Source organism: Meleagris gallopavo, chromosome 5 (genome assembly GCF_000146605.3).
Source record: "Meleagris gallopavo isolate NT-WF06-2002-E0010 breed Aviagen turkey brand Nicholas breeding stock chromosome 5, Turkey_5.1, whole genome shotgun sequence".
Lineage (NCBI taxonomy): Eukaryota > Metazoa > Chordata > Aves > Galliformes > Phasianidae > Meleagris > Meleagris gallopavo.
In genome coordinates, this window is record NC_015015.2 from 49,584,793 (window position 1) to 49,607,365 (window position 22,573).

Below are 22,573 nucleotides of genomic sequence, written 5' to 3' on the forward strand. Positions count from 1 at the left end.
ATCTAATAGAATTATAGTGCTTTTTGGAGCCAGTAGGTGGGAGATGAGTAAGGCTGAATGATGCCCTTGGGGATGAGAGCAGAAGTGCTGGGGGGGAGCAGAAGTTGCATCGGGCGTTGCCGCATCCATCCTGGTGTAACTCAAAGTAAATGACACAGAAATAGGAGGGAGCATCTGGCCAAGGAAGTCTGGTGGTGGGACAGAGCTATTTAGGGAAGGACAGGTTGTTAAGGAGGTACAGAAAAGCCTTACAGGTGAGGCCTTGTTACCACTGACTGGGCAGTGAAGCACTAGGGGTAAATGGAAAGTGCTACTTAGGTGAGGGCAGTACCTCTATCTGGTAATACAAAGATTGATGCCAGCATTCTATGGGGAGGACGAAGATGAGAACTCAGCAGCACTATTGCCTGGGCCAGGGTGAGCCCCTGCGTCCCCTCAGAGGACAGGGTGAGCCTCTTCCTGCTTGGGGAGCTGCTGTGAGCCTCTGAGCTGCTGGGTGCATGTCAGATTCAATTCCAGTTGTGTTTTTGACCTCGGTGATTAGATTAATATTGCAAAAACTCCAGTTTGCCCACTTGTGAGATGGGAGGTGTTTGTTATGATTTTGTTTCCTAAACATGGGAAAGCCTTTGAAAAGCAAAGGGCTTGCTCAGCTGTGTCCATAAACATTCAAATTGCTCCTGATTTGTTTTCTTCACCCATGTTTACCCTCCTAGTTTGCTTGTTGCTGTTTAGCCAACGCAGCGATGCTGTGATCCCAGGATGGGAGCAGCCTCCTACCTGCAGCGTGGGATCAAACCTCTTGGCCCCGACTCCTGAATTTGTGATGAACCAAAGGGCCAGGCTCTTAAGTTCTGTGTTGAAATTCCTTTCTTCACCCCAAAAAGAGCCCATTCCCAGCAGAGTTCAGCTGACGATGCAGAGCTGGGATAAATGCGGTTGCCATGTGCCTGTGGCTCTTGGCCCATTTACCAGCACGGGGCTCGGCTGTGAGCAGGTGTCTGCAGCCCCATTCCTCTGCCAGGTAGCTGGAGCAGCCCGAAGTCCGGCTTTTACACTTGGTTTGGAAGGGAAAAAAAAAAGCACTAAACACACACTACAATTTACATGATTTTTTTTTCCACAGCCGAGACTAAAATCAGTCTTTATGTGCTTGGAATTTGTTTAAAATAATTGCTATTTAGGCTTTTTTTTTTTTTTTGGTCAATTTACCAATCTAATCAGCATAATTTGTCTGTGCTGGAACAAATCTACAAGACTCCAGAAGTGCTCTGCAGATCATGCAGATTAAACATGAACTAATTAGTAGATTTCTGGATCTCTTAAGTCCACAGCTTTGGAAAAAGCTGACAGTAGCCACCAGCATTCCCACATGGAGAGGGAGACAAAGCCTAGACACACCAGCAAAATGGCTACAGATGTAGCTATGTGTGAAGTCTTTGCAAAAGAAAAAGAAATAACAACAACAAATAGAGATAATAAACATCAGCAACTCATTTCTGTGTTTTCCTAACTCATTTTGAGAATGAAGATCTTTTTTGTGATTTTAATTCACTCTTCTGTGGAAATTTGACATGATTCTCCTAGAACTGGTGGACATAAATCACCGCAGGGTAAGAAGGAAAATATAGAAGCTGTGAAGATGAATCCTGAGTTCAGCCATGGCCAGTCCGAGTGCATCTGAAAGCTGTGACGACAGCAAAAAGGAAAGATTGTGACAATTGCACTGGGAACAAACCCAAAAACTGCTTTGCCAATATGTGAAGGCTTCTTCGTTCTGAAAGTTTTCTCAGAGTTTCCTCAAGAGACCACAATAACTCTACACCAAATGTTCCAGGAGATGATGAAGAACAATAACAGCTGCTCTGAAGACCATTGCAAACAATGGAAAGTCCCCAGTTGATTTGCTCAGTCTTGAATCAAGTCCAAAATTCACAGAATTTCGGAATAGAAGTAAACCCAGCCTCTGGACTGCAATAGTAGCATTAGGGCTGGGAGTAAACTCGCATGACCCCATCACTTAAGTCCTGTCCTACAGCTACCACTGAAAGCCAGGTGCCTAACAAATGCTGTGGTTCAGTGCTGGTCCTGGGGGATGCTGCTCCCCATCCCTTTGCTTGAAGGAGTAGCATGAGTGTCCTTGGGAAGGTCTCTCCAGAATCGCATCCATCATGCATAGTGTGACCTTGTTTGCTGAATCTCAGTGGGACTGCAGTTTGGTGCCAGCCAGCACTCACAGGCTGCCCACCTACTCCCACCAGCACCAGGTTTATGTGAAACCTCCAGCTTGAGCTCGCTGGCACTGAGCCTGGCTGCTCCTTTCTCTCACCATCCTCCCCAAGAGGCTCAGAGCCTGCCAGGAGGTGAGAGCATGAGCCATCGTGTTGGCCAGAGCTTTGGCAGAAGGACACATCCCTCCTTCACCTCGCTGGGACCTGAAGCAAAACCAGGCAGCACAGCTGCGTGTCCGTGGGCTGAGCAGAGATTCCAGCTCCTGATCCTCATACTTAAACCCCCTCTGGAATTCATCTCAAAGAGCCACTTAGCAACATGGCAAAGAGCTCAAAACCCCCTGTCACGTTACTTGGAAGCACAAGCTCTAGCAGCTCCAAAGCATTTATTGAATGCTCACCCACAGCTTCTCATTCAGGGCTCATTTTTACGTGCCCCTCCACAGGTGCTTTGGGGCTGGTGCTGGGCACAGAAAGGCCTGTGGGCTTTTGTGGCCATGGCAACTCAGGGACAAATTCCCCAATGACCTCATTGTCTTTGCGTGTCCTCGAAGAACAGGGCAGGGCGGTTTGTGCCCCAAGAGGCATGCTGGCACTTTGGCATATGAAGGCAATGCAGTCAGCAGCCTCTACTTTATCTCATAATCACCTCCCCAGCCCTACCTATGTCACATGCTGCCACTTCAGACATGATTTCAGGGTGGCTTTTGCAGTGAAGGCTTTATTTGGGGAAAACAAAGCAGTCAGATGTTCACACAAATAAACATGTTCCACTGTGGGTACAGCCTTGCAAAGCTAAGGGTGGGCAGCAGGGTGCTTGCCATGTGCTTGCCGCTGTTGTTCACATTAAGCCTTCCAAAGTGCTGTTTTAATATTGCTTTCTGCTCTGCAAAGGCCTTATGGATCTGATGATAGATAATATACATAAGGCAAAGAGAAGGCTAGTTTGTAAAACTAGCCTTTTGGTGCTTTTTTCAGTAAATTAATGTCTTTCAGAATGCCTCTGTACCTTGAAACAAGGATTTGCCATACATTACGTCATTCAGACCTATGATTTATGTTCAAGCTTTTTAAAAGCCAGGGAATGATCCACTATAATTTAACCCCATCTCCATGCAAAATATGCTCTCCATACTCTTTGTCGTCTTAGCAACATGAAAGCAAAGCACTCGGAGGTCTCTGAAGCAGAGCTGCAGCACCAAAACTCAGCTGTAATGCACAGCGTGGCAAGCCCCATCCACTGCGTCAGGGCAGGTAAAGACCTTAAGATCCAACCCCGGATTTTGATGCTCTTGGTTGTGTGATGGGCAGAGCCACCTGGCATCTCCACTGCCCAGGCAGGAGTTCACATGGGTGGCTCTCCCATCCAGGTGTCTTGATGTCTGATGCTTCCATGTAAAAAATCGTTTGGTATTTTTCTCCAGATCTTCCTAAGACATAGCTTGTTCTCAATCTACGTGTCAAGAACCTCAGACACTTTTCTTTGCAGCACACAGATGAATGAAAATGTCCCTTAGAGCTAGTACTGTTAAAAAATCCTAATGAGCGTTTCTTATTCGTAGCAATGCCTTGTTTTTAAAAGCTTGGCACTTCATATTTAAGTAACAGTTTTTAATGTGTTTTTTTTGCATCTCTTCAGAGTCGCAGCTTGCTTTCCTTCCACCTCCCTCCTAAGTCCCTGGAGCACAGCCTTTCACCTACCTCACCCCAAGGCAAGTCCAACAAACTACCAAACAGCAGCTATGAGGAAATACCTACACAGAAGCAGGGGAAGACGCACAGAAGAATGTGAAAGCCAGTTTGCACTAGCAATGGAAACCATTTGGGATCCCTGGAAATCAAACCCAGGGGGACTCAGCTCACACTAAGCCATTGCTGGGCTTTCTCTCTCATCTTCTGCTTTTAAGGCTCAGTCCATCATCATGTAACACAGACAACACGCTTCGCCTGCATGACAGCTCTCTGCATTTTGCCTGCCTGCAAAAAGATGAAGATTTGGCATTCTCAGTTAATTTTTTTCCAAGCAGGAACTGTAATATTATTTGTAGGTTTTAATGTCACTTCTGTGTTCTTGGGCACCCTGCTCAGTGCTTTTGAAGAGCAACAGTAGTATCGTTAACAGTGATAAGATCTTTATATGCCTGTTGTCCTTGAGGACTTTGATATTATAGTTGCATTGCATTTGATGAAAACTTTATCTGCAGACAGTCCTTCACCTTCAGCCTACCAGAAAACTCTATCTTTGACCTTCAAAGGCTTTTGAATTCACGTGCAGCAAAGAAATTGCAAAGCGAGCACCTGACGTGCAGTGTTTGCTAGACCTGCCATTGCCAGCTCATAACCTTCAGCTGCTGCTTGTTCCCTCCTCCCAAGCTCTCTGAAATGCCTTCCAGCCCTTCCAACAGTGGCAGTACCGTTGGTAGAGACTAAAGGTCAGTGTGGGATGACATAGGAACTGTGGTATCTCTCCAGTTCTCTGCCGATATTTCAGGAACCAATTTCCTCATATATCAGGATGTATATAGAAAATCTCTCTGCCTTATGCAAATACTTCCTATCAGCAGATAAATCCACTTGCAGCACCAGGCGCATGCGATCACGGTGCCTGAGCTCGAGGTGACACAGTGGCAGTACATGGTACCATGCAGTACAGCAGGTGGACACCTTTTGTCTAAAAGTTACTTGTACTAACTAGAAGGAATGACTCACTGAGCAAAAAATAACCCGTTCAGCTCACTGCTGTGCAGAGCACCTCTGAGCAGACCCTCCAGCTGAGCCTACATGCACCAGGTCAGGATCAGGATGGGGGAAATGTGGCTTTAATATTACCTTAAGTGCTTGAGATGGGCAATATGAGTATATACAACATAAAACTGGACAGCCATGATAGAAGGTGCTACTGTGGCACACGGCTTATCAGCAATGCTTCCTTTTTTCTTAGGACAGCGGCTTGGAGACCACTTTCCAAGGCTGAAGTGTTTTTCTCAATAAACCCATGTCTGGGATTTAGGAATCCTCCCTATGTCAACTTCATCATCAGACAGGAGCAGGAGCAGCTGAAAGATCCCTTCTTGCAATGAGTTAATTTTCTCCCCTGCTGTACTTGTCGTCACTCATGTATATTGCCATTTGTTTCCTGCCCTCCTCCCGCTCAGGGAGCTGCTTAATCACTATCTGCCAAGTCCTGCCTTGCCATATTTCAGGCTGCTAATTTCAAAGGGTGTTATTTGCTCCCCGGGCAGCACGTAGTAAACCAGAGAAGCAATCAATACATGTCGTGAACCGGAGCTCGGGCTGCAAGCGGAAGTGTTGTCTCAAACAACAGGGGGAAGATAAACCTTGTTTCCTTCCCACAGCACTGTTGATGGCAAAATGTGCGCTGATTTGCGTCAGCTTCACACCCCACAGCCCCAGGCCCCAGTTGCCAATATCCTCTCCTCCCATTGCTCTTTAGGCCCTCTCAGGCCTAGGGGAGTCCGTGCCAGTGTGCTCCCCAGAGCCATCCTTGTGGAAACTGGAGAGATTATTCTTCTGAGGTGCATTTAGCACTTGGGCAATGCTACAAGAATACAGCAAAACAAAAGCAAGAATTGGACCGGAACATTCCCAACTGCAGTTAAACATGAAGGCATTGACCAGGCTGGAAAGTTGCCTTCTGTTGGAACTCGTTGCTTAACTTGAGGTACCATGGCAGCTGAACTAGGGCTGTCAATTCTGCTGGTGACACAATAACTGATGAGCAAAAAGGATGGTGGTTGGAAAAGTGGTGGAAAACAGCATTAGTTTGAAAGCTGGCGATGGAGCTCATGTATGTGGCTGCCTTGGGCTGCTGCTCTGCTACTCCAGCAATTCCACCTGGAGCAGCACATGGGCCACCACATGTCCTGGGGCCTGGGCTGGTGTTCCTGTGCCACTAACATGGATGAGAAGCAGCATGGACACAGAACGGTGCTGCCCAGCCCAGCAAAGGGGCGAGGAGCATTGTGCCAACTGCAAGTGCTTCTAGGCTTGGGCCCTGTATTTAGGCAGCTCCAAAAGCTAAATGCTGATGTCTCGCAATTAAAAGGCATCAGCTGTTTGGAATGGGTTGCGTGACAGCTGTACTACCCCAGGGGCATCTCGATAATCACTACATTAATTGCATCCCAGCTTCTACACTTTAGCCCAGTAAAACTGAAAACAATATCTTATGCACATGAGTTTTAATTCTTCTTAAGAATTCAAGACCACGAGAAGAGTTTTTCTTTTCTATGGGTTCTGCCTGGGATGCTGTTTCTGTCCACAGGTGTTTCCACTTTCTTTCCTTACCATAATGCTTTCTTGCTGCTGGTCATAGCAATTAGATGTAATGGCAGTCTGTAGGAAGGGTGGCTTTTAAGAGCCTATCTATAAGTTCAAAACTTAGATCCTGAGTTGACCTATATGGAAAAACTAGGAAAATTAAGGCTGTAGAATGATGTTTTGCTTATGGATACGCCTTCTAGAAATGATTCAAATTAGAAGTAAACTATTATTAAACAAGCAGGGTGCTTCCCTGGGGGTGTGGCAGGCATTTCAAACAGGGAGCTGGAAGGGTTCCAGAATTCGGGAGCTGGAAAATACAGTTCATTTTCACTCCAGATCATGATTGTGCTTCATTTCAATAGCCTGAAGTGGCCTGATGGGTTTTCCTTGTTTTAGGACTCTGTTTTGGCTTGTGTTGAACTCTGGAGTGCAGCTGCCACTTAGTTGTTATATTATTTTGAATTTGCTACTTGTATTGTGATCATCACTGTTGGCCCAAGCCTGCCATGACCACTCTCCTACAGGCTGCAGGGATTACATACAAGCCCCTTCCAAAGCTCTCTTAAGGCAGCAGAGGGATTCTCAGGGACACCAGGGCAGATCCCAAGCAGATGTGTGATACGAGAGCTGCAAGTAATGGAAGGAGAAAAGAGTATAGGAAAAAAGTAAAGGAAACAGAAGGTTACACAGATTGCTCAAAATATCCTCTCATTCCTGCCAGATATTGGTCAGCCTCATCTTCAACCATAACATGTCCTCTCCCACAGTAGCACTGCTTTTTGACCTCCCTCTCCCTCTGCGATCCAATATCCTTTGCTGTGACACCGGAGGTTGGGAGCAGGACCTGGGCTGCCTCATTCACAGCTAAGGTGGAAAGAAAACCTTTGGGCAATCGTGACTAATCTACAGATATCTCACAGCCGTCAGTGGTGAAATGCTGGCTGCCTGTGTTGTTCTGTCCCATGCACACCCAAAAAACAGGGTGCACATGTGGAGCTAGCATGCAATTTTCACTAATTTTTCTTTCTGCCTCCACCTCCTCTTGCAGTAAACCTCCATCATGGAGCTCCTAGATCCAGCTGAAGTTTGAGAGATGCTACCGTAGCCCTGGATGGAAGGAAATACATTTCAGATGACAGTAAGTGTCATACAAAGCATCAAGATCCCAGACAGAGACCACTGTTAGTGTCATGGACAATAATAAGGACAAGGAGTGTAGAAGAGCGCATGCAGTCCATGCTAATTGCTCCCACTGCTATGAAAACAGTGAAGTGATGCATGATGTGAATAGACAAAAAAAAGGACAAAGTTGAGGAAGGCAGCCCTTCTTCCATGGTGGAAAGGGAGGAAGCCCATATTGGCACAACAAACCGCGAATAACAGTAAAAGCAGCTGAGCCTGAAGCTGAGCTGTCCATGATGTGCCCTTCGATGAGTCTGGATGATCTTCATCAGCAAAGCAGGGATGGGGCCTTCTTTTCCTGCTTAGCTGGTGTTTTTCAAGGTTCTCCTGCCACATGACCATAGCACACCGTGCTCCCACCTCCAAGCAAGATTCCCTAAAACCTAAATAACAATTAGCACCAGCTGTGCTACCTGGAATTAAGTGTAGAGCCAATGATGAGACTACTAGAGGTACTATTTAGGACCAGGGCATTGCCAGGGGAAGATCAAAAGTGTTGTCTTTAGTGTCCTTCTTCAAAACAGTCATCAGTACTGTTCAAGAACCCTCCTCTTTATATTTATCTTATCTCCACTTCATTATAGAAAAGTTCTGGCTGAGAACTGAAGTGCCCATGCAGTTGTAATCAAGCCACACAATGAGGGTCTCTCCTCTCTCATTCTGCCAGCCAGGGACACTCGCTGTCACACTGCATTCATGCTCAGGAACAGAATTGTCAGCTCAGCCCTGACTCAGGCCCTCCATGCCAGGGATGGAAGGGCTGTTTCACAACCTGATTCAGAGTCTCCTGATGGTCTGGAGAAGAGCTTGTTCCAGGCCTGATTCATGCTTCTATGATCTGATTCCAAGTCTCCTGGCCCAGTGGGGAAGTGGGATTGTGATTCAGACATCTGAATTCAGAGCAGGCTGACTTGGGACTCCTAGCTTGTGCTATCCCCTGGATGACACCTGCTGCCTAGGTGCTCTCAAGAGCCCTTCTGAGCTGCACTTTGGACCAGATCAATGCAAAGGAGCTATATGTTCAGAGATCTTCAGGCTGAAATTGCCTGCTGGGTGAATAGATGCTAATCCACCTGTGTGGGTCACTGCACTTTCTACCTGTTGGCACAGCCCCTCCTGACATGGTGTCACAGCAGATGTGCTAGATTGATGCCCTTTGTATCCTGCTCTGAAGAATCTAATGAGCTTTTTCAGTATCCACAGCACAGGGCTGCTGGGTTTGGGGCCTCGTACGTATACTTACAGGACCTGACAGTGGCTCTTGAATTCTTAATCCTTCTGAGAAGCAGACTGTGTGTTCTTTCCAACAAGGATCAATCTGGACTTTGCTCACTTGAATGTGCCAAGAGGAAGTGGCAGGCAAAATTGTAATCCTTCACAGTACCACTGGAAAGAGGACCCACGAATTTCACACTACATTAGAAGTGAACACCTTGGTAAAGCCCCTCTGGTTTCCTCCATGTTTCTCATTCCCCTTGGTCTATTTCATTTTTGCCTTTATGTTTAAAATGAAGGTGAGAGTGGACCACAGGATGCAAACTGCTGACGCAGGCTGCCCAGTGCCAATGGGTGTTCAACAGCCCCACAACTTCAGCATGGGGTGGCTGGAAGCTCCATAAGAGTCTTCACTGTCATCCATTGATGAACAGTGAGAAGAGCAACAAAGGCTGCTGGAGAATGGGGGTTTGAAGGGGCTGTGAACTTTGGTGGCTGATTTGGGACCATAGGACCAGCCTGGTACACAGAACTGGCAGCTCTTGTGGTTGCTGCCAGCTTGGTGGGCCCTCTAAAAGGACTGATACCGATCAACATTAGGTATGCACAAAGATGTCACAGCACTCGAGCTGTCCTCACAAAGCCATGGAGTCAAGAACTGAAGGAAGAGAGTGGGATGGCTCCAGGGTAGCCATCCAGCTGTTGGCAGAAGGCAGGAGCGAGGTGCTCAGCTCTCCAGCTCAAGGCTTCATGCTGCAGAGAGCCCAAACTCTGGTGTTAATGGCAGGCCCTGAGATGTGGTGAGATGGCGAACACTTGTAAGGTGGAATTTTAAATCACAAAATGCACACTTTCCTTCTTCTTTTCTAATTTGGCTTCTGGAGAGGAGGTTCTGTTTCAGAAAGGGAAAAAATGCCTGGCACGCCCGAGCACTGCTCATCATGGAAAGAGGCAGAGCTTGTCCCGGGCACTGCAGTTGTTTGCCTTGCTAAAAAAGCCACCACTGCTTATCTTAACTCTGAGCTCTCTGGCATTTTCCACACAACAAGCTGGGCATGTCCCAGGGCTGAGGGCTGCGGCATAGCTGCTGCTGGCCGGGTGTGAACAAAGCACCCGCTGTACTCAGGGAAGTACAATCCCTGCTCTATGGGCACCCAAAAACAGCCAGGGACGTCTGTAGGGGGACAGCACAGATTGCTGTGTGCTTTCCAGACAGACAAGGGTGACCCTCCTTATGTGGGATTTCAGGGTGCAGCAGAGCCCTTGGGATGGAGCACCAGCATCCAAACCGTTAACACAAAGCAAGTTGCAGCACAGTTAAGTAATTTTTTTTTTTTTTTTACATACAGCTGCAATTTGTCCTTCCCTGTCACTAGAACTAAGGAAGCTGGAAGTAAATTGCTTTAGTCAAATCAGGACAGAGCTAAGTGACCAACAATCTGCCTCTGTGCCAGCCCTGGATATTACTTTTTTTTTTCCCTAGATAGCGATGCAGGCTGAGATGTTTGCATTTGCTCTCTCACTCTCATGTGATCAGCAATTGCTTCACCCTCCCAGTTTCCATCAGAAGAGGCATACTAACAGATAAGTGATCTATGCAGCCATATTACCAATTTCCTCATCCAGGAGAAGTAAGTGCACTGCACAAAATCATTAACAGTACAGAAATCTCTAACTGCGGGCTGCATCGACTGCAGAGCAGCAGTACGGCTTTGTAATATTTACAACACGTCCAGGCACATCCAGCTACCTTGAGTGACCTTGCTGATGGTTCATGCAATGCACGCCACTTACCTGAGCAACGTGCAAGCTGAATGTATACCTGCATACATCCAACAGAGCCTCACACAGCTTTAGTGAGAGCTTTGTATGTCCACGTTTCACTTTTTTCTTACAAAAACATTTCCTAGCCCCTTTTCAACAGGAGCAGAACTGGTAGATCAGGTGGGACGGAGGTAAGCGCAGTCCAGCTGTAGCCAGCCAAACAACTGGCTGAGTACGGGGTTTGTGCTGAGCAAATAGCCCAGGCCCCACTGGTCTCACTGCATTCTGCCAGCTCATAATGACTTTCTTTTAGGCTTATGTGCTCCGGGCACTTTGGCAGAAGGATGCAGCACAAATCCTCCCAGTCCCCATCCCTGTTACCAGCTCTGCCCCCATCCCCACAGCAGCTACATGCCACCCTCTTGGCACCCCAGCCCTGAGAGGCTGTTGGCTTCGAGGGGCTTTGTAGGGTGCAGAGACCTGCTTGCATTGAAGAACTTCTCTGAAATTAACAAATCAAAGAGATAATGCTTTTTTATATTATCTGCTGCCCTGGTGAGGACACAGGAAGAGTAGTGTTGTTTGTGAAAGAAATAGCAATGTCACCAGAGTCTTTATCTGAAAGAGGATGAGGCTCTTGTTCCTGAATCAGAGAAACCCCAGCTTAGTTACTAATTCAGTGTCATCTTCCTTCACTTCTGATTTGTGTACACAAGTTTCCAGCCCCTTCTCCTGCATGACCTTCATGCACGGGCCCTGCTTAGAGCTGGCTGGGCTGGGCTGTGCCATGCCGTGCTGTGCTGCCAAGTGTCTCCCTCCCTCCCCAGCTGCCCAGAAGTTGATTTACATGACCTTTAAAAAACCTTCCCCTGGACATTTCTTCTTCGAGTTACCAAACCTTTGTTTCCTTCCCACTGCCTGATAAGTGCTAATTATACACACAGCTGCTGAATATTCTCTTCCCTACAGCAGGTGAAGAAGATTCCTATCAGAGCACATGCTCTGAAACTCCTCAACTGTTTTCTTAAAGTCATTTGATGCTACCTGTCTTTAGCCTTGCAGAAACTGTGCGTCTGTATTTTGGTGGCATGCACAGAATTACAGGAATGTCCCTGGGAGGGGGGTAAAGCAATGAGAATTAAAGGAAAGCATGGGATCATAGGGCTAAACTGACTGCACAGCTGAGACAAGTGGTCCCACTTTCCTCCAGTATCAAAGCACTTCAGACCTGAGGGCAGAGGCTCTGGTAGGAGTGCCAAAGCTACCCACTAGCTGTAAGCCAGGACACACAGCTGTTATGGACAGGTACCATAGGTGCCATGAACACGTGCCATACCTTTGTACCACGGGTACCATGTAACTCAGCAGGATGAGTCCAAGAGAACCATAGCATGGCTCAACCTTCCAAATCTGTGCAATGTCATGAGCATACTGCAGAGTGAAGTATGGTGGTCAATTTTCAGTCCTTAAAAGTTTTGCATTGCTTCTCATGCTGAGGAAGGACCAACCAACCCGCTGTTCTGTTTGCAGGGAGGTCAGTGAGCTGCCCCCAAGCAAATTGCCAATCTGATTTTGTCCTCTGCTGGCTTTATTGGTTTCATTCCAGACACTGATGTCCTACAGCAATTAGTTTTGATTCAAGTGCTAGCACCTCGTGCTCAAGTTCAGTGTCCTGGCATCTCATGTGAGACTGACAAGATGCATCACAGCTCAGGGAGCTATCTTAGTAACATTCAGCTGCCAAATATTTTACAGGGGTGTTGATGCTGAGGAGGTACTCTGTGTTTCTGCGTTATTCGCAACAGAAACAGCTTAGAGGACCCACGGCTCTGTAACACACATGGGTGTAGCCCTAAAAATAATAATGAAAAGTGCAGAATATGTACTGGCATGTCACCCGAGAACAAAAGGACTCATCCGCGGTGTTCCCTGAGGGATGAGCCACAAAGCGAGGCAATAACACCATATAAAATAATACAGCAAGGTTCTCCAAGGATAGCAAAGGGGAGGAAGTCAAACTAGAGCCATATGAAGCAGAGAGGAGTGTTCCAGTAGGAAATTAAGGAAAGCCTTCAGTGTGAGAAGAGGGGACTGATCCCTGGAGGGGAGCCGAAATGGCACAGCAAGAATATCAACTGCAATGTGACTGCAGGTGTGTGGGACTCAGAGGGTAGCAATGCTCATTTTGTGCCAGACTGCCAGGACATGTCTGTCAAGGTTTGTCCCTGCTGTGCCAGGCCAGAAGGCCGGTCTGTGTGCAGCACTGCCTGGTGCCAGTGAGATGGCTGCCAGGAGATGCTCTCACCTGGGAACGCTGAACGTGGGCAAGTGCTTATGACTGCATCTATGATGGTGAAATATCTACTGTAACTTAATGCATTACTGGCAACCCTAATTGCAAAAGCTGTTTTGAGTATTGGGCCTTGGAAATCTAGTACACATTAATATACCCTGAGCTGGTAAAAGGCAGTCGTGGCCCCACTGCCTCCCCAAGTACCACATGAAGAGGAGATCATTATTCACAAATGGCTGTACGCAGAGCCGTGTCAGCTGAAGCACAATCTGGGCTCGGTGTGGGGAGCTGCCCTGGCTACCACCACTCCTGGCTGCCCCAGCCCTTCCCTCAGTGGATTTGCATATTGGGTCAGAGCAGCCATTCCAGCAGCTTGATTTGCAGTGGATAATGTTATTCATGAAGCTGTTTGGGACTGCAGTCCTCAAATCCTTGGTTGCTATTTGTTTGCTTCTTTTTCCCTCATTCTTCCTTTTTACTCTCCTTGTCTGTTTAAAAAAAAAAAAAAGTTTCTCTTGGCTGTACTTTCACTAGGACATTGCAAAGTCAGGCTGAGAGCAGTATTAAATGAGGATAGATGCCAGGCTCCTTTTTTGCTACACACACACACACACACACACACAAAAAAAAACCCTACTAGAATAGCACCGAGAGCTGTAAATTAGGTCATCTTTGCACAAGAGCTTCCCAAACCTTTCCTCCGAGCAATGCTGCACAAGCATTTGGTGACAACTGCTTTAAAGCAATCTGGTGCAGCTTGTCTTGGGGACTGGTGTGATGCAGTGAGAGGGTTCCCAGGACTGCCCCATCCCCTGTACAGAGACATGAACTAGGATCTAGAGACATGAACTAGGATCTAGATCCACTCTTCTGAGGGTGCACAGTCAGGGAGAGGCATAGGAACCATAAGGCTAGATGTGACAGCCAGAGGAGAGAGTCAGCATGAGTATGGGGGGAGGAAAGTCTGCATTCAGGGAAAGTGGGTTGCAGAACCTCTTGGATAAGCAGCAAAAGGTTGGTAAAGGTGAGGAGGGAGCTTGCCTGCGGGACATTCCCATCCAGACCTGCATGGCTTCCAGCACACCACCACAGTGGCTCAGAAGTGCCTTTCCAACCCAAGACATTCTGTGATATTCTGATATTCTAAAAGTATGTGCAGCACGCTCACCCAGCCTCCACTGACCCACAGCTCAGGGACTCAGGTGACATCTGTGTTTAATAGCCCGAGGAGTACCTTCCTTGAGTGAGTCTGTCTAATTGCTCCTTGAATCTGTATAACCTTGGGGCAACGTGTTCCATCCTCTAAATTCGTGTTTGGTGAGCATACAGCCAGCCTCATGATGACTTTCAGCCGGCCTCCTTGCAGCCCTATCTGCAGCTCTTATCCTTTGGGAGGCTGTGGACTCACTTTTGGGGTGACTTCGTAGTCCTCTGCATTGTGAAAGACAGTGTGCAGGTTTATGAAAGCAGCTTAGAGCAAGGGAATTGAGCCAGACTACATTTCAGTAGCACAGTTTGGGTCTTTCTTTAAGTCATGCTTCCTTGAATCTCCTTCTGGCACTGCCCCATCACCTGCATCACCTTCAGCGCTAGGACCTCCGCTCCAGCCCCTTCTCTGGCTGTGAAGCCACCCCCAGAAGGCAGCTGCTGGGCTTACGCCATGCTGGGAGAGCTGAGAGCTGTGAGGGGAAGGCTGATCCTGGGAGCTGGGATTTAGAAGCCCTTCAGCAGCCCTTGTCCCTGCCTCATCCTATGTTATACCTTCAGCACTGGCTTCTTCTCCAAGGCAGGAATAGCTCCTGAGCTGGGGACAGGTACACCAGGAGCAGAAAATGGAGAAATGAATCCAAGTCTTCAACAATTAATGGATTAATCAGGAACTTGAGAAAAGTAATTTGTAACTTGTAACTTGGCATAATGCTTGGGTAAGCCAGAGAAGCATGTGGGGAGGAGAAACGGGTGAGAGGATAAGCTGGAGAGCAAGAGATCAGATCAGGCAAAAACAGAAAGCCCAGTCCAGAGCCAGGCTGGTGTCCCCTGATGGGCAAAGGTCCCCTGGCTGCACAGCTCACTGTGCCTCTCGTGGTGGCTTCAGGCACCTACAGAGCTTTTGGGGATCTGTGTGTCAGAACCTGTGGTGCAAAAGGCTTCAGAAGAATGTGAAATCCTTTCTAAACCCAACTGTACCCTGTACTGCTGCGGTCTCCACAGAGGTCTCCTGGATGGGAGGGCAATGGTCCCAGTGTCCATCCAGGAAGAGAACTGTGAGAGAAATCTTGCTCTGGCATATATTACAAGCATAAGAAAATAAATGTCAAAACCTTATCACTATCCTGGCTCTTAGAGGAGACTCTGGAAGGGTGCTTTTGAGATCTTTGTAAGCTGTGGGCTGGTAAGAGGAGAATGAGCTCTTTGCTAGGGAGATGGAGAGCTCTTTGCTGCCCCATGCTCACCTTCCTGCAATAAAGGCAACCAAAACTACTACAGGTGAAGCAGAAACTTTTTACCTTAACCAGCAACAGTCTTTGGTTCACATGCCTCACAGAGGCCACCTGGAGCTCCTGCAGCACTGTGGGTCGGGGTTGAAACCTACAGTCAGCAAGAGCTGACAGCTCGGGCCTCACAGCCCTCTGCTTATTTACATGGTGCTGTCCTGTTTGGATGGAGTTGAGGCAGAATGTGCTCTGTAGTAAATACAGGAAAAGTATATTTTCAGTAAAAGGGCTGGCAGTTGTTTCGAGTTTTAACTGAAGCAGCCCCAATGGAGTCCTCCCCATGTTGGCTGAGGAAGGCACTGAGGGCTCCCTCTGCACAGTGCTGTGGTGTTGCTGTGGTAGTTTGAGTCTCCAAACTATAGAGTCAAAGATATTTAATGCTAAAGGAGACCACAAATCATCTGGGAAAATATATGCATGGACTCAAACCCTAACACATGTCTTGATAATTTTCTTCTGCCTCATAATCGAGCACACATCTCAGTTGGAAAGTTTTGCAGCGTCAGTTGTGCACCAATCCTCATAGTTCAAATGTTGCTTCTTGGCTAGGGAACAAGAGGGATATTAAACAAACTCCAGGTTGCAGCCTCTGGCTCTGTAATTTCAGGATTCCCATGTTCAAAATGTCTGACAGCCTATACATGGATTTACCATATAGCACTGCCCCCTGCTGTGGCTTCACGATCCCCACACGTTTCCTTCACAGTCCCTCATGGTAGGTGTCATCTGCCAAACAACAACGATTTCATGAAATTCTGGGCTGCTCACTGTGTATTTGTCTGCTTAATGTCCCACAGGTCTCCCATAACGTAGAACCTTCCTCAAAACGTCGGGAAGAAGTGACAGCAGAACAAAAGGAATGAAGGAGGGAGAAGGAATTTGGTCGGCATATCTCTTTAACGGAAATCCCTGGGTGATACCTGAGACCTGGGGGCATCTGAGCAGCAGCAGCTGCAGTCCAGCCTTTGTCAGCAGAGTTTACCCCACAATGCAGCAGGTGGGGACTGATGGGGCACAGCTGCCTCTGCTAATGGGCCAAGCCCAAGTGAAGTGGGTAATTTCACTCGGTGATGTGAAGTACGGGTCTCTGAAGTACCATCTGGGCACAAGTGAGGCGCACTGGGTTGAATCCTCAAGCGCAGTGCTGGGGAGCAATGGTTCTGCATGGCAGTGGGAGAGGCAGCGTGGGGAATCGCAAAATCACAGAATATCCCCAGCTGGAAGGGGCCCACAAGGGTCACTGGGTCCATCTCCTGGCACCAACCAGGGCCACCCACAGCTTGCTCACTGGGAGAAGCACTACAGCAACCGGGGCCATCTAAATGCTACTGTTAACACACTCACAACATTTTCCCAGCCAGTCAGGACATAAAACTGCACTCCAGTGACATTATATTTGTGGTAACCAAACCCTCTTATGCAGTCATCTACCTTTCTGGGGCTCAGCAAGTTCTCTTGGCACAAGATAATTTCTAGCATGATTCTCTTTCCAGCATTGCTGATGCTGAAAGTCTCTCTAGCCCTTCAGCCGTGCTCAGGGTAGGCCTGGTAACTCATCTAATTTCTGGTAACTTGAGCTGCCTTTGTGTGACTGCTGTGCCTGCAGCTGTGCTGTGGGACCAACAGGGTTTATGGTGGATAATGGATTTCAAAGGTGCCCTCATGTCCCATGGAGGTGATTCTGTTCTCATTTCTGGTATGTGACCATAGTAGCTAAAGGCCCAGCCTTTCACCTGCTGAAATCCATCACAGTCTTGCCCTTGCCTTGAAGAGAAGCTGATATTGACTTTCAGTTAAAGAAGGAAAAGAAAAGATAGAAGAATGCAACAAATGCACACAGAGCATACCAGAGCCCTGTCGGCATCCAAGCAGCAGGAGGAAGAGCTGCAATTTTTGTAAACAGAGCACAGGGAGAGGACAGGAAGTTTTGGGAACTGCATAGATCCTAGATTAAATGAGATTAGCATGCGTTTATTCAGAATAAACCACAAGCTATCTTGGCAAAAAGTCTACCCTACAGTAGATTGTAAAGTACTAGATGGTAGGTTGTAAAGTGACTTGTCAGATAATTCCTTGATTGGCAGATAAGAGGTGGCTGTTGTAGCGTGATTCACAAAATGGAGCCCTGGGGCACCCTTACCTACAAAACAGCAATTCCACCCACACCACCAAGAAGCAGCTGAAAGCAAGAGAGTTTCTCACACAACCGTGATTTGCACCCTGGAGAAGCAGAGACCAAGATGGCTCTAAGAGGGGTGTGTTAAACCAGAAAGAATGCTTTTTTGGTTTACATTCATCCTGGGAAAAAACTTTGTGTTGTTGAACTGCCAAGGCCACTGGAGTCATCATAGCATTCCCTGTTGGTTTAAGAAACACAAAGCTTGATTGCACATCATGGCTGCTTCTTCGCATCGTCAGCAGCTCTCAGAAAATGGTGGCATATTTCTCTTTATACTGATGTCTGTGGCTCAGCTAGGAACAGAAATAACAAGTACTGAGGAACATCTCTGCAAGCTTGGAAAAGTCACCAAGGAGATGCACAGCAAAGCATATCTGCATCCTCTGTCCACTTTCCAAAGCTGCTCTTCCTAAGAAAGCAGGAATTCTTCTTTTAACCTCTTCTTCCATTTATTTTGTTGATGCTGCCAATAAATTAAATGTATCCAGTTTATAGGAGAGTGAAGTTTTGCAGGTATTAAAATGGGTTAATATTATGTCATTGAAAAATTACTTAGCTTGCCACTGAATCAACTCAGCATTGCCCTGCACAGATATTTCTGCCCAGGGACAAAAACAAGTCTGAAAGTCAGAAATGAGAAGACAACTGGCAGGATGAAATGAAGAAAGAGAGAAAGTCAGCTACCCCCTCTGGGGACCAGACATCTTTGAAATGAGCCTTGACAGACCAAACAGAAGTCCTGATGCTGGGCTCTAGCAAAATATTAGCAAAGACTGAATCCTGTACTCCTCAAGACTGTGGTATGTATATAAATGTAAGCTGAGAGTGATAGACAAAAGAAGAGTGTTAAAGCTGCCACTTGACACTAATGCTTGTATCTCACTGATCCATCAGCACATCCAAGGGAAAAGGGGGTGAGTCTGCCCTGGCCCTGAGGCTGGTCCCACCAAGGAAGGGGTAATTGCAGCCTCTCCCTGATGCCAAACCCCTGCCAAGGACGTATGACTGAAATCTCAAAACTAGAAGAGTTTTGACATGGGGTTCACCTTTTCCCTGCTGAGAGAGGATGCAAATCTGCTTCCTTTCAGCATGGCTGTTCACACAGGACAGGGGCTTATGCTCAGACTTTGTGCTGCCATCATTATTTTTACCAAGGCATGTATTTTATTGACATTTCCAGGAGTCAGAGTGTTACAGGACACTTAGTACTGCTATCCATATGAGTCCTACTGTGTCTGCTACACAGGAGAGATTTAACAACAGACTCGAGCTTATTTGCTCACCAATAAGTATTCAACACAGTAGCTGGTAAATTTCTCCTTAACCACTTTATGAAGTTACATTACTACCTCCCTACTGCATAGATTACACTGGTACAATTGGCATGCATGTTTTAGACTGGAAGAGTCATTCCATTTCTGCTCAGGAATAGCTATCCCAACACAGATGTATTTATAACAACACATCTGTGCCCACTCTAGAGGAATTCTTCCACTGTAGTCGTAGGAACACAGCCTTCCTGTGTGCACAGCTCAGCATGGTGGTATCTTCCAGTCAATAGAAGACATTAAGAATAATGATTACAACATGGGTTTTGCTCCAAGGAAAGAGCACCCTTCCTCCAGCAACACAAGGGTTTTAATAAGGTAGGAAAACAGGTGATTCCTAATGTCAAGAGAGATTCTTCAAAGAAATTGCATCTTTCCTTCAGTGAAGAAAGCTGTTGAGTACTTTTTTTTTTTCATGCAACAGCAGTGGGTGCAATTGAAGACAGCCAAACTTCTGGCTTGTCTTGGTTGCCTCATTGCTGACCCGAATAGCTGCCTTGTGGTTTGGTGGCATGAGCAGCCAGCCTGTTTTTCTGGGTGATGTTGGGTTGGGGTATAATGGATGAACAGCCCTCTTCCTGTGAATTACGCAGGAGATTGCTCCTTACCAACTTTGTGTCCATAGGGCTGTGGCCATCACTGCCCATGCCCAGGGACTGAGCCTCTCTCCCCATGAGCCCCCAGGCTCTTTCAGCATCTTACATCTTAGCAAGAGTTTTGTCTACATCAGTTTTCGTTGTTGTAATTTTCCTTCTTGAGATTTCAGAAGTGCAGCGCAGCCTTCGCCTCTTCAGCTTCCCTCTGACTTTAAAAAAGTCTCCCTGCATCACTAACCATCTAAACATTTGCAATTAAATTATCCATCACAGCTTCTTCTGCAGCAGAGGGAGTTGATGATACCGTCTTTATGGAGGATAAAAATAGCCAACGTCACATGCAGTAGCAGTGGGGAAGGCTGAGGCAAGGCGAGAAAAGGCAGCCAAACTTCTGCCTTGGTTGCAGTTGTCTCCTTCACCTGCAGCCATTGGGAATTGGGAAAAAAAGATTGAGTTCCTATAATTGATTGAAATATGCCCAACACTGTCTGAATTTACACTAAAGTCCTTCACATGGCAAGTGCTGGATACTGTAGGTTTCTCACAGCAGCCTAAAAACTCCAGCGACTCCAAATTGTGAGCGGTGCCATCAAAGAAACAAGGATTTTGCATCCATCTCCTTTCTGTTTGGTTTTGGAACAAGTATGTATGCTACTTGGACTGGGATGATGATTTCAGAAGAGGTTTGCTGATATTCTAAGATCTTCATAGCAGTTCAGTGAAAAAAAAAAAATCAATGGGAGCACTTTTCCCTGTAGGTATGCAAGTTCCAATATTTCTGGCCCAGAACTCTTGTTGCCTGGGGCTAAAGCTCTGCAGGGCTGCAGAACAGACCCCATTATCAGCTGCTGTTCAGGAGACAACAGAATACAGTGCAGGAATTTCACATAAGTAAAGACAAAAGTGTAGGCTTTGCGTAGTTGTCATATATCCTCATCCTACAGTGCAATAATTGCTTAGAAATAGATAAAGAATCCTTTACACTTCCCCAGCACCTTCAAGGCACTATCAGAAGTCACACATCCCTACAGACACCCCAGTGCAGCAGGCACATGCCAGGCTGAACAGGAGTGTATATATTTATCTGAGATTTTCTATGTGCAATATTAAGTTTCTGTTAATCAATAACTGGGTATCTGCAGCATGCCTGTCTCAGAGAAGCTCGTGCTCTGCTGTTTCAGTGCTGTGCACAGAGCTGATGGCCATCCTTCCCCAACAAACAGACATTTAGAGAAGCTTATCATAGGAAGGCTTGGGTTGGAAGGGACCTCCAAGATCATCCAGTCCCAGTCCCCTGCCCCCCATGGAGGCACCAGGGCAGGGAGGAGAAAATGCAAACACTCCGAAACAATCCCACTTTGCTAGAAGTTACATCTGCAACTTATAAAGTGAATGCCATGGTAAATAGCTATTAGTAAGGCTGAATCATCTCCCCATCCTCTGCACATTTTCGCTTTGACATTTGTTGTCCTTTTTCTTCTGTTTAATGAGTGAGTAAAATACATTTGAAACTCGTGTATGTGCATTGAAGCAGTTGAAAAGCTATTTTAAAGGGAAAAAAGCTAACATTTAGAATGGCTTAAAGCTCCTCAGTGCAAAGAGAGCTCATAGAACGATACTTTCAGTGAAATCCTATTCTACATTTTATTCTGGTTTATAGCAAATAAAAAATAATAAATCTGAAGACCAAAGCTATTGAAGCCTCATTTTCTCTCTGCCTTTTATTCCAGTCAGCTATCCTAAACATTAACAAACCAAATTTTACTCAGGTACACTGAGCTTTGATAGAATCATAAAATCATTAAGGCTGAAAAAGTCTGCTAAGATCATCTAGTCCAATCATCAATCTATCACCACCATGCCCACTAACCATGTTCCTTCAGCTTTACACACTGTCTATGAGATATGCCTTGAGATATTAAACATTTGTCTCAATTTTGAGATACATTATTCAGGAGAAAACTGAAGTTAAATGACATCTGTGAAAAAAAATAGTGAGCACTTCATACCAATGAGTTTTGCAAAGATAGCCATGTGATGGCCAGTTTCGGTATTACTAACACTCCAATTACCCTTTTTCCAACCCATTACCAGTACCAGGAAAGAATGTATCTTTCTGCATAACCTCCATTTGGGTGCAATCTTAGAGAATTTCAGAATCACAGAGTATCCCGAACTGGAAGGGATCCACAAGGATCATCGAGTCCAACTCCTGGCTCCACACTGCACAACTTAGAATCTCACCAAGATCTTCACAAAGCAAAATACCAACCACAAAGAGCATCAACCGTTGGGTAAGACAAAACAACCCAGTCTGCAGTTGTGTATCCTTCACATACTGTTGGCAGCAACCAATTGTTACAGGTTCAGAGTCAGAGTTGCTGCTTAGAAGGTGATGACTCTTCATGGGCTTGCAGAGCTTGCACCAGAGTGTGGCACGATAAATCAGACCTGAAATCTGCTTGGTATTTGGAAACTGGATAAAGGCTTCAAGGGAAAAAAACAAGTATGCCTCTAAAATTATTTCAAAATTAATTTAATAGGATGCAGAAATACAACATAAACCTGGAAAATCTCAACAGTCAACTCAGCTTTCTACAGATAGACAGTGAAAGCAGAACAAGAAGCCTGCCTGTTTATCAGCACTGGGAGCTGACCCTGGAGCCCTGTAGGGAAGGCACAACCAGAGCCCAAGACATGGTCTCAGTGATGCTTCATTTTGCACAGGAGCTGTGTTGTGAGACACTGGTTCATGCTCTCAGCTACATAGAAATCCTTGGGAGAGCAGCAGGATGCTTGTCAAAAGCTGCAAGATGTGTTGGGAGTATGAAAAATTACTCTGTTTGTTATCCAGTGACAGGCTTGCCTGTGAGAGCCACTAATCTGCTTTCACAGAGTCTGTGAGATGATGATTAGAAGTGTCACTGAGTGCTGCATGGATGCTGAATTTGGGGATTAGTGCCAACTACTGAATTACCTGTTCCAGCAGGTAAAGCAAATGCACTG

At 46.5% G+C, this 22,573-nt stretch overlaps 1 long non-coding RNA gene across 2 annotated transcripts; it reads left to right on the plus strand.

Annotated features, from left to right (window-relative positions):
• The first annotated feature begins 1,224 nt into the window (after positions 1 to 1,224).
• LOC104911250 lies at positions 1,225 to 21,504 on the plus strand. 2 transcript variants are annotated; one of them, XR_004159984.1, is made up of 3 exons: positions 1,225 to 4,663; positions 7,564 to 9,712; positions 16,262 to 21,504. It is a non-coding gene; the product is annotated as an uncharacterized LOC104911250 (long non-coding RNA). The 2 variants fall into 2 exon arrangements; XR_004159985.1 differs by lacking the exon at positions 16,262 to 21,504 and having other exon boundaries at positions 7,564 to 9,760.
• Positions 21,505 to 22,573: the final 1,069 nt, after the last annotated feature.